The sequence below is a fragment of the Columba livia genome, chromosome 6 (genome assembly GCF_036013475.1).
Source record: "Columba livia isolate bColLiv1 breed racing homer chromosome 6, bColLiv1.pat.W.v2, whole genome shotgun sequence".
Classification (NCBI taxonomy): domain Eukaryota; kingdom Metazoa; phylum Chordata; class Aves; order Columbiformes; family Columbidae; genus Columba; species Columba livia.
Genome location: NC_088607.1, coordinates 6,233,839 through 6,244,635, shown reverse-complemented (window position 1 = coordinate 6,244,635; position 10,797 = coordinate 6,233,839). Strand labels below are relative to the sequence as shown.

Here is a 10,797-nt window from a genome sequence, read left to right as displayed (position 1 = left end):
CAGTTGACACACATGTTATGATGTCACAGAACAAAAATACTTAAAATCGAGGAAAATCAGCTATGGCTTCTTAAAACTGAGCTATAAAGCAAGGTCTGTGGGAGGTGTGAGGCCCTGTCTCTTTCTAGTTTTTCTTAGTAGCCCACTAAAGTAATTTGGATCAAAACCACCTCCTTAGCTGAGATGGCAATGTGGAAATGCAGATTACAGTCATAAAAACATGGTATTTACAGGAAGTTAAACAGGTGCTATCCTTTTAAAACATGTCATCCACTCTTAATGGGGCCTGATTCATGTTCTACTATTCAATATTTGTCAGTAGGTGGAGTAAAATGTAATGACAAGTTGTGGGGTTTTAAGAAGCAGAGCTAGGGATAAACTGATATTCTGCTAAGCAGTACTTGAAAAGTTGATTATTAAAGTCAGTGATACTACTGCAGAATTGGGTACCACTCGAAGCAAGGTTTCATGATCTGGCCTAATAAGGGAAAGTACATTTGGCTGCCCTGGAGCTGCCTGGCTGGAAGACGGTTGCTCTGAGTCATAGTCTCTCTTTGTTTCCTCTCTTGCTCAAGATTAAACTACACCCAGTCCAGCATATATGTCTTCACACATCAGCGTGGCTACATGTTCTTCATATGGGCTGGGAGGAGGGAGTAGCAAGGGAGGAAGCAGATGAAGATTCCTGCTTGTTCCCTATAAGCTTCTGACCTCTTTTGCAGAGCCTGCTTGCTTCCTTGCATTGGTGCCAATGATATGGGCACCTGGCAGCGCAGAGGAAAAAGGTTCTTCATTAAGCTGCATTTCTGCAGTGCGGTATGAGCTGGTCTGTGGCTTGAACCTTAGCTGGGGAAACTGGGCTTTGAAACTCAAGTAGAAAGCGATTAGGGTTTTAATACTAGCGATAAGAATGACATTACGTTGCATTACTGTTCAAATACTGCCATGCCCAACAAATAGCCACTGCACTGTGGGATACAAGGTGTTCAAATACATACATGCTGCATTTGGAGCAGCCATTTAAAATAAGTATCACAAAGGTTTTCAATAAGAAAAAAAAAGCTGCCTGTTACTCATTTTGATTCTATGTCAAAGCGTTTAATTTACTCAAGAAGCAAATAATGCTCAAGACAGTGAAAGACACTGTTTCAACTAATCTAAAAGTAGCAAGAGGGCTATGAAAAGCCTGCACACAGAATCACAGTAAAAGCTTAGGCTATTTTCTGATTGCACTATCTTGTCCAGCTAATGATGTTTTAAATGCCAGTAGTGGTCTCTATATTTAAACTATCACAGCAGTGAGGCATTGTGTTTCCTATAAATATAGCATTTTGACTATTTACACATGGCCAAATGACACCATACCCTGCGGAAGGGGCAGCAGATAGTGACATTGCCCCCAAGAGCACGCTGAGATACAATCAGGCCACTCTCTGGTGTCCCATTCCTCCCGTTCTCTGGTGGGAGGTACAAGCCCTGTATCAGAGATGTGCTTTACTTCCAGCTTTGTTAGCTCAGCTGTGTTTGCAGACAAGTTGGGGAAGGGAAGTGAAACAGTGAAACAGCCCAGAAGGCAGGGAAGCAACACAGCACAGTTTGGAGGGGCGGGTCGTTCCCCTGCACTCCAGTAGCAATATCAGTCAGCCCAGGAAAGCCCTCGTCTCAGTGTCACTATTCTCAGAATATCATGTGGCACTTTTAAAAATTATAGTTGAAATAATAATAAAAAAGCTGCTGGTGGCTGGCGTATAGCTGCCAAAGAGGATAAAGATTAATCACAGTATGCTTATGAGAAGACTTTATTTGCTGGGTTTTTAATCTCCCTCCTTAGATGTGCATGTATTGATCTTTTAAAATACGCAAGTAACCAAATAAAAGACATTACTGCATCATGAACTTCCATAAGACGCACACAAACATGAGGGTAAAATGGGTTTAGACTGAAGGAGCAGTTACGGGCCGTAACTTCAGTGCTTTTGGTCCTGTTGTGTCCAAGTAGTCAAGTGCAGGTGTCTTAAGAAACTGAAATCTAAATCGTGACCTGTAAATGTTTAATATCAGATCAGTCTTTGGTTTTGCTACAAAAGCTAATATTGATCAGTAACAGTTTTTCTGACAGACAAATCCAGGCCTCTTGGGCCACTTGGGTAAAGGAGGCTTTTAGAAAAAGCTAATTGGAGCTCTGTAGTGCTGGATGTAGAATACAGGTTGAAGCCATAAGTTAACCATACAACAAATTATTTCCTGGAGCATTAACATAAATATTAGGACTCAAAATCCAAAATTTGCTGGCTATATATAGTATTGTCATTAATGAAATATTGACACAAACATTTTAGCAATAGATACAACAATCTTATTGGCACTTTCATCTTCTATTGATGTGACTTAAGAGGATCTCATAATAGTACACAGGAGATCCAAATGAACTAGTCTGTTTAAACTCTTTTTCTCCTAAGACACAGCATTTGCTTAAGGATAAATGGATGACACTAGGACACATTAGCCTTGCTGCACAAAGAGCCTTTTGTACTGGATAATTTGGATTTCCCAGCTCTACACAAACAACACACAGTATTGTATATGGTATCAGTCTACACTCCCGTGAACGACACTGCAAATGTGAACAGTCTGTCCGCTCTTTGTAATGCTAGATATTAATACAAATGTAATCGTATGCCAGCCAATGTAATCCACAGCAAGAGTTATTTTAAGATGGGCAAGAAGGTGGTTACAAAGCAGTGGAATGTACCAATTCCCAAGCAAACACCTTTACAGAATTTATAAATGGGCAACTTTAAAATATTAAGAGTGTAAAAATTACAGGCTAGTTCAGTTGTTGCCTACCAGAATTTTCATTGCTGTCTGCAGAAGCTGGGAATCTGCACAGATGGAAGGAAGAGGTCCAGCCTTCGGTATCCATAGGCTCCCGCACCAGCTAACTGCAGGGTAAGCAGAAGTACAGGATCACAGGTTAAACTTCAGTTTATAGAAAGAAAAGTGCATTTGCCACGCATATTTCAGAAAATAATGCTGAAGGGCACCGATCTGTAAAGACACATTTCACATTTCAGAATTAAAGCATTGAATATGGAGTTCTTTATCTATGGTCCTTTACATTTGACATCTATCCAAGGCCTGTGCAGTATTCTGTGACGTGTTCCACACAAAGAAATCACTATCAGAATTTTCACTAATTGATAACATTGTTGGAAGTCTTGATAAAAAGGCTGAAGACTGAACAACCTGAAAATTAGCAACTTCTCTTAATGAGAAAGGCACCTTTTCTAGGAAAGAGGTGAGCAGGTAAGAAAATGTAACGAGCTTCCAAGTGTTGCTACTCCCATTACATCTCCTCAGTGGACAGAGGATCTGCCTGCAGGGCTGTTCAGCTGCCTTCACAAATATAAAATGATTTCTTTTTAAATGGGGGGGTATTTTAGTTTTAAAACAGTAAAAGAATTTAGCAAGAAAGGGGTACTGAACTTTGCTTGGCTTCACTGGCTTCTGCAGCACCTGACAGTGAACAGATTAGATCTGCAAAATCATCTACGTGCATTACTTGAAACCCTGATTTATTGCTTTCCATCATGTGATGAACTCTGAGTTCCCATCCATGTCTTTCTTGTCAGGAAAGCTCAGCTCCTTCCGTTTGCAGAAATAAGCAATATCTGGAATAATTCTCTTGCCTCAGGGTTGGCAGGCAGACGATGTACGTTTTCTGCAGCCCATATAGATCTGTGGCAAAGAATGAGGGGTCAGTAGTCTCGTCTCTCAGGCGCACAGCTCAGAGTGTAAAATCTGTTAATAAGAGCCATAACATTAACCCAGTGGGCATTTTTATATTTTATTTAAATAAAATTGAGATCAAACCATGAAAAACCTAAACAGCATTGTCCAGCTTCCAAAAATAGACAGATTTTTACTTTCAAAGGATTGATGAAATGATAACACATATCCCTAGTGAAGCATTTCAGCAGATGTTGGTGAATACTTAGTCCCCAGGACGCTCATCTCATCTCATCTCATCTCATCTCATCTCATCTCATCTCATCTCATCTCATCTCATCTCATCTCATGTCCATTCCTGCTCTCAAACTGCCTGTCCAACTACCCTGAAACCTCTTTCCTTCTCCTGGCCCATTACCCCTTAGTAAAGAGTGAGACACAGCAGATTTGCATCTGAAGATTCAACAATTTAGAGAGCTTAGTCAAAACAAAGTTAGTAGTTCAACTCTATCTCTCCAATGAAAGGTGATCTCGATCCTCAGCCATTAAATTAAAAAATTTATCAAAATTTCTGCATGCCTGCATACCAGCTAGGAAGCCAATTCACAGCATGGAACGTGCCTGGAAGCGTGAGGCCAACCATTAAGGTAACTGTAATTCTATCCTAACTGGGCTTCTCTCCACCCAAAATACTGAAGTTGTGTGATTTACTTTAAGACTTCTGAATTTTGTACTTTTGAAACATGTAAGCATCTGCAATAGCTGCTGAAAGTGCACGGGAGCACTACCAACTTATAAATGGCCTTTGTTAAGTGTTTTATTACTTTTTTAAGATTGGACAAAGAAAGGAAAAAATGCTGGCAGTGCATCCTGACACAGAATCAATCTTCTACATCAGAGATATTTTCTAATTCACTTCAGTAGTTACTTCAATATGCTACACTGTGAAAAAAAAGTATCAGGACTGAAATTTAACTGTATGGATTATTTGATTACACTGAATAAAGGATATAAGGTAGAAAGGGTTGTATAACAATATCATAAACAAATATTGCTGCCTAGAAACAGCAGGCATAGACACATTAAAATATTTAAGGTACCTTAAATATTAACTACCTAGCAACAAGTCCCTGATTACTCCAAGGAAAATATGCACTACTAGGAAAGGCAGAAATCATAGCAATCATTATTATTATTATTATCTTTTTTTTTTTTACAGTAACAATTAGACACATCACTCCTGTTACAAAACATACAATTAAATGCACAGACAATCCCTGCCTTAAATAGTTTAGGCTTGACTACACTAAGAAGCAATGTATGGCTATGACATTACAGAATCTGTATTTGATAGGATTGGCTCTTTGCATCACTGAGTTCTAGCTCCTCCTCTACCTCTGACCTACAGTGTGACCATACCAACGCATTTACGTCCACACTTTCCTAATTTGGTGCTTGCATTTATAATGTAGTTGTGCCGTAGCATGGGTAAACATAATCTGAAGCATGTTACGTGACATCATTTCACAAGAGAACCAGGGTAAGCTGTGAGTCTTATTTCCTGTGACATTGCTCATGTCACTCAATATTCCCGTACGTTACTTTCACAGTGAGGTGCGGTTGGCAGCATGAGGAGCTCCCCGTGTCACAGCTTGGCAGGGCTGTGTCTTCCTGCACCACCGCTGCGCGTTCCGAACGTATGAGCCCAAAGGCAGAATTTCCTGCTGCACCATTTGCAAAACAGCTGAAAGGGCTGTGATGGAAAATGGTTTCCAGTAATAGTTAAACAAACTTTCTAATCTTGCATGTGTTCATTACAGCAGAGAATAAACATGTTGGCAGGATGCTCATGCGCGGTGGTGGCAGGCTCTAGTGATTTTTTTTAAAGCTTAGAAAAGGTGTCAGGTTAATACAGGTTTGCAGGGTGTTGGAGGCCTTGGGTTCCCGCAGTTCTAGTTATAACAAACAACATTGACATATCTAGCATTTTAAAAGCTGCGATACTTTCAGATTTGGCTTCCAAAGTAGGTTTTGTAGAACCCTACTTGCACATGACATTCTCAAGCTTCTCATAAACCCAATAACCATTTCCAGTCTGGGATCTACATGAAGACAGGAATCCCCTAGCAGAGGGATTAGAGTTTGGTTTATAGTCTATAAACCAAAAATAAAGCCATTGGCTCATTTCTGCTCTTCTTTATTCCATAACCACAACACCTATCCTCATTGCAAAATTTAACTCTACTAACAATCCTCATCCATCGGTCTCTACCTGCCTCAAGAGAAATATGAACCTGAAGACTCTGGTAGAACAAGCCTTGACTGTTTCTAGCAGCACTCCAAGCAAGTTACTCTAGAATGTCTTAATTCTGTTAAAATAAAACGTGTGTCCTCAGATTTTTAAAGGGAGGTATAAAGCATTTATTTCTATAATTGATTCAGATTTTGTATCATCCAAGCTCCTTCATCTAGAGCAGGGGTGTCAAACTCATTTTCATGGGGGGCCACATCAGCCTCGCAGTTGCCTTCAAAGGGCCAACTGTAATTTTAGGACTGTATAACTGTAACCACTACATTTATCGAGCCCTAAAATTACATTCGGCCCTTCGAGGGCAACTGTGAGGCTGATGTGGCCCCCGGTGAAATTGAGTTTGACACCCCTGCTCTAGAGGGTGAAATTCTCCCAGTGTCACATAGTGCTATTTTTGCCTTTTGTCCAGAAGTTTTCCATTGGGAACTCTGCATGAGTCTACAGTAGTTGTTGCCAGAACCTGATCCACCAGTGTAATCCACTCCTGATGCATCCTTTCCTGTGACACTCCTCTCACACAGGGGCAGCAAAGTCAGGGAGCTTTGTGTGCTTTGGATTTTCCCTGTTCTCCCTGGTGACTTTTTTGCCTTCAAGATTGCACAGTCGAAGCTCCCCTTTGTTGCCAGAAGTTGGAACAGAATCTGGGTACATTTATGCAAACGGTTGAGGAAGAGCAATTTTTGCGTTAGTTCATGTGGACATTTCAGGTGTGATTCAAACAGGTCATGTGCAGAAGGCACGTTTTATCAAAGCCAAGCTCTGAGAATCCTTCAGTCTTAAAATCTAAAAAACTGAAGTTATTGGGCTTGAGCCAAGAAACATGTTTCTAAGTAACTTTATTTGCCACGTGGTGCTCTGGTAAAGGCAAAATCCAATCATTGGAAGAAACTAATAATGTCAGTAAATAGTAATTTAGCATTCATCACACAGCCAGCAGTTACATAAAGAAAATTGGCTAATTATAGCATTATTATTAAAACCAGCAAATACCGTGTAATTTTGCACCATGACAAAACTATGAGGTGTACGTGAGGAAGGGCCACCTCATGCAGTCGCATGACTGCAAGTGGAAAATACGGCCCAGTTGTTCATCCCAGCCGAATGTCGCCATCATACACGCTTCTGAGCTCCATGTATGACGTCAACAGCACCGTGACGTCGATGTCGGGATGGACACGGTTCCCAGCGACCAGCAGAGGGCGGCGGAGCCCAAGGATGGAGCCGGACGCGCCTCCTCCGGAGCAGCCGGAGCAAATCCGGAGCGAACCCGGCGCTCCGCCCGGGCCCTTCCTTGGAAATCAGGGGCTTGGGGGGATGTACGGGCTCGGCGTCTCCTAAAGCAGCCACTTTAAAGTGTGCTTGGAATTTAGCACTAGGGTTGAGCGTGGAATGATGAGCAGAGAGAAGATGACGAGCGATTTGTGCCACAGCGGCTCGTGGCTCGTGTTGCAGAAACCCACCAGCAGTCCCTGGACTGACTGTGGGTTCTTTTCCCTTACAATATCTACTGTCATTATTGAAAAAAAATCATATGAAAGAAATGAAGCTTCTTAATTTCCTTGGTCTCTTCTCCCAGGTAGTGATAGGATGAGAGGAAATGGCCTCAAGTTGTGCCAGGGGAGGTTTACATTGGATATTAGGAAAAAATTCTTCTTGGAAAGGGCTGTGGGGCATTGGAACAGGCTGCCCAGGGCAGTGGTGGAGTCACCATCCCTGGAGGGGTTTAAAAGGCGTTTAGACGAGGTTCTTAGGGACATGGATTAGTGCTAGAGTTAGGTCATGGTTGGACTCTGTGATCCTGAGGGTCTCTTCCAACTGAAATGATTCTATGATTCTATGATTCTATTTTATGATTCTATTCCTTGATTTTATCCAGGTAATCTACATTTTGATTTCTGAAAGAGTCATTTTAAAAGAACAAGATACTAAAATCACGATCAATTGCTCAGTAGACATTTGGGTGTTTTGTTGAGGGTGCTATTTCTCGAAGCCAGGCCAGGCCAGAACTCATATAAGCCACTTTTTCCCTGAGACAGAGTGATTGCGTATCCTATTTTAGAGTGACTTAGGTCAGCAACAAAAGCTGCCAAGAAGTCACAATCATCTGACTCTAAGGGCTGGGCTACTCTTTTTGATATGATAGCTGATGCAACCTCCTCTTGAACAGATTGGACTGTAAGAAGAGGACATGTAAAACATAGAGCAAAAACTGCTCTTTGCATAATGGAGTACTGTCCAGAGAAATTAATCCTATTATCACAATAGTTGGGGATTATTTTTTACCCAAGTTCCATCCCAGGGAACTTTGAATGCTCTTATGTGTACTTATCTAATATTTTAATTATATGATTCCAAAGTGCTTTCCAGTCATAAAATACTCCACGGGGAGAGGTCATATGCCTATTATTCCAGCCTACAAGTAGCACAGTAAATTATTTGCAGTATCAGTAGTATAAGCCAGGCGTGTTGATTCCCAGTCCTTCCAGGATCTCTTTCCCATAGGCATTATACTGCTGTGGCGGGACATGATTTTTTATTTTATGTTCCATAAGCTGAACCCAAATACACCAAACAAAACTGAAAGATACATTGCTACTTAACACAACATACTCTAGCTGAGAATTGAATCTCTGACCACATCTGGTTTTGTTAGTGTTAAATTGTATTTGCCTGTGGATGCTGTATTTGATTGAGAGCAGGGTAGTGGCATCTATTTTAAAGACTGTTATAAAATTTAAATAGAGAGATTGTATTTATCTTTTCCACTATAATTAACATTGAGGCTTGAGGCAAATCAAATCAGCCAAAAAGAACAACTGCATGCATAATGCATGAGTTGGTCTCAGAAACCTTGTTTCAAACATTTAGTTGAGCAGGAAAGTTATTTGAGGACTTGAACATGTTTGTTTTCTCTTTTTCTGGGGTTGGGTTTTTTCGGCACATCCAGAGATACCACTTCTGTAAAAGGCAAGCATGGCTGAGTGGGGATAAATGGAACGCCAGCCTTTTTTTCTCTCTTTTTCCCTCTTCTCTATGTGAACCTTTATCTTTACATTGTTTATTCACTGTTTTTTTTGAAAACATTGAAAAATCATCCCTCAGGTTTTAAGGTACATTTGGAGAATGGATGTGTCGAAAGAAAGCATTGGTAAACAGCACAGAAAGCAACAAAACTCTGGTGAAGAAGGTATTTTTCCTTAATTAAAACAATGATTTGGCAGACTACAGCCCAAGCTTTCTGACAAAGTATCTCCAGCCTTAAGGAAGTGCTAGAATCCATTGGCCTGAAATTTGAAAATCCTACCGTTTCTCAAGTTAAGTTCAATTTGCACATTATTTATAATGAGGCAGGTATAAATTAAATAACCTCATAAGACCTGAGCACAGGACATGACACTAAGGGCATCATTCTGAAGACTCAGAACCTAACTGGAAGAAACACAACAAGTGAAAGGGATGAATGTTGCCTTTTCTGGTTAGCTAGCAAGTACTTCCAGTTCTGTGGTGCTGCTATGCTTTGACAGCAGCTTCTGCTACTACTTGATAGATATATATGCACAAAAGAAGAAAGACAGAAAGGAATCGATGAAAAGAAGGTCAAGGAAATGTGGAGAAGGACTAAGATTCAAAAGAATAACATTGCAACAAAGCATCATAGCTTGTGAATAGGAAGAGATCACTTTAGTTAATTCCTGTCTTGCCCAACAGCTCCTTAAAAAACACTAGAGGTGGGTATTGCTCAGCTAATTTCAGTGAGCAGTCTATTCCCTTGCTTATTTATCCAAATTCTTTGTCACTGTCTAATCTAACTAATTCTTCCTGCAGTTATGACCACTACTTTGTTTCTTATCTAGGATAAGACCTGGAATTGTTTAACCTTCAAAACAAAAGGCTCAGGGGGGGATCTTATCGATGTGTATAAATGCCTGATGGAAGAAAAGATGGGGCCAGGCTCTTCTCAGTATTATCCAGTGACAGGACGAGAGGAAATGGGCACAAAATGAAATACAGGAAATTCCACTTAAGAAAGAACTTTAATTGTGAGGGTGGTCAAATGCTGGCACAGGTTGCCCAGAGCAGCTATGGAGTCACCATCTTTGGAGATACTCAAAACCCCACTGGACATGGTCTTGGGCAACCTGCTCTAGCAGACCCCACGATGACCAGGGGCGCTGGGCCACAGGTACCTTTCCACATCAACCATCCTGTGATTCAGTGACAGGGAGCAAAGAAACCAGTTATTCTTGATCTCTTTCCAGCCATTTTGATACGTTTCAAGACTGTTTCCCATGAGAAACTAGTCTAAAGAATCCTAGTTCTGCAAATCGTAGATCACTGCTTCTAAAATTCAGAATATCCCTGATTTCTTTTGGCTCATTTTCAGCTGATAATTCTTGAAGTGGTTGTATCAAACTGAATATAGTATTCCCACTGAGGTCTTACTCATAGTAGAGTAAAAGGATTACTGCATAGGTCTTACGTATACTGCTCCTGTGTATTCATTTTAGTACAACTGGATTTTTTTTACGTTTTTGTTACTGGTTAGTTGATCAATTTATGATCTAGGATTACCCCAAATCTTCCAATTAACCAGCTGTTCCTGAGCTTGTATTTATACAGATGATCATTACTCTTGGAAATACTTCTTTTGCCAGTCATTTCATTCATTTCAGATAATTTATTCAACTTGCCACAATAATCTCATAATGGAATCCTGATACCCAGTGGGCTTTCCGGCCCTCATACCTTGATAATTT

The 10,797-nt window shown here is 40.7% G+C and overlaps 1 long non-coding RNA gene across 1 annotated transcript; it reads right to left on the bottom strand.

The window, feature by feature from the left end:
* Nucleotides 1-1,922: 1,922 nt before the first annotated feature.
* On the bottom strand, nt 1,923-7,318 carry LOC110356256 (uncharacterized). The gene is made up of 3 exons (XR_010473408.1): nt 7,031-7,318; nt 2,848-2,942; nt 1,923-2,041 (listed from the first exon to the last, which is right to left on the bottom strand). It is a non-coding gene; the product is annotated as an uncharacterized LOC110356256 (long non-coding RNA).
* Between the last annotated feature and the right edge of the window lie 3,479 nt (nt 7,319-10,797).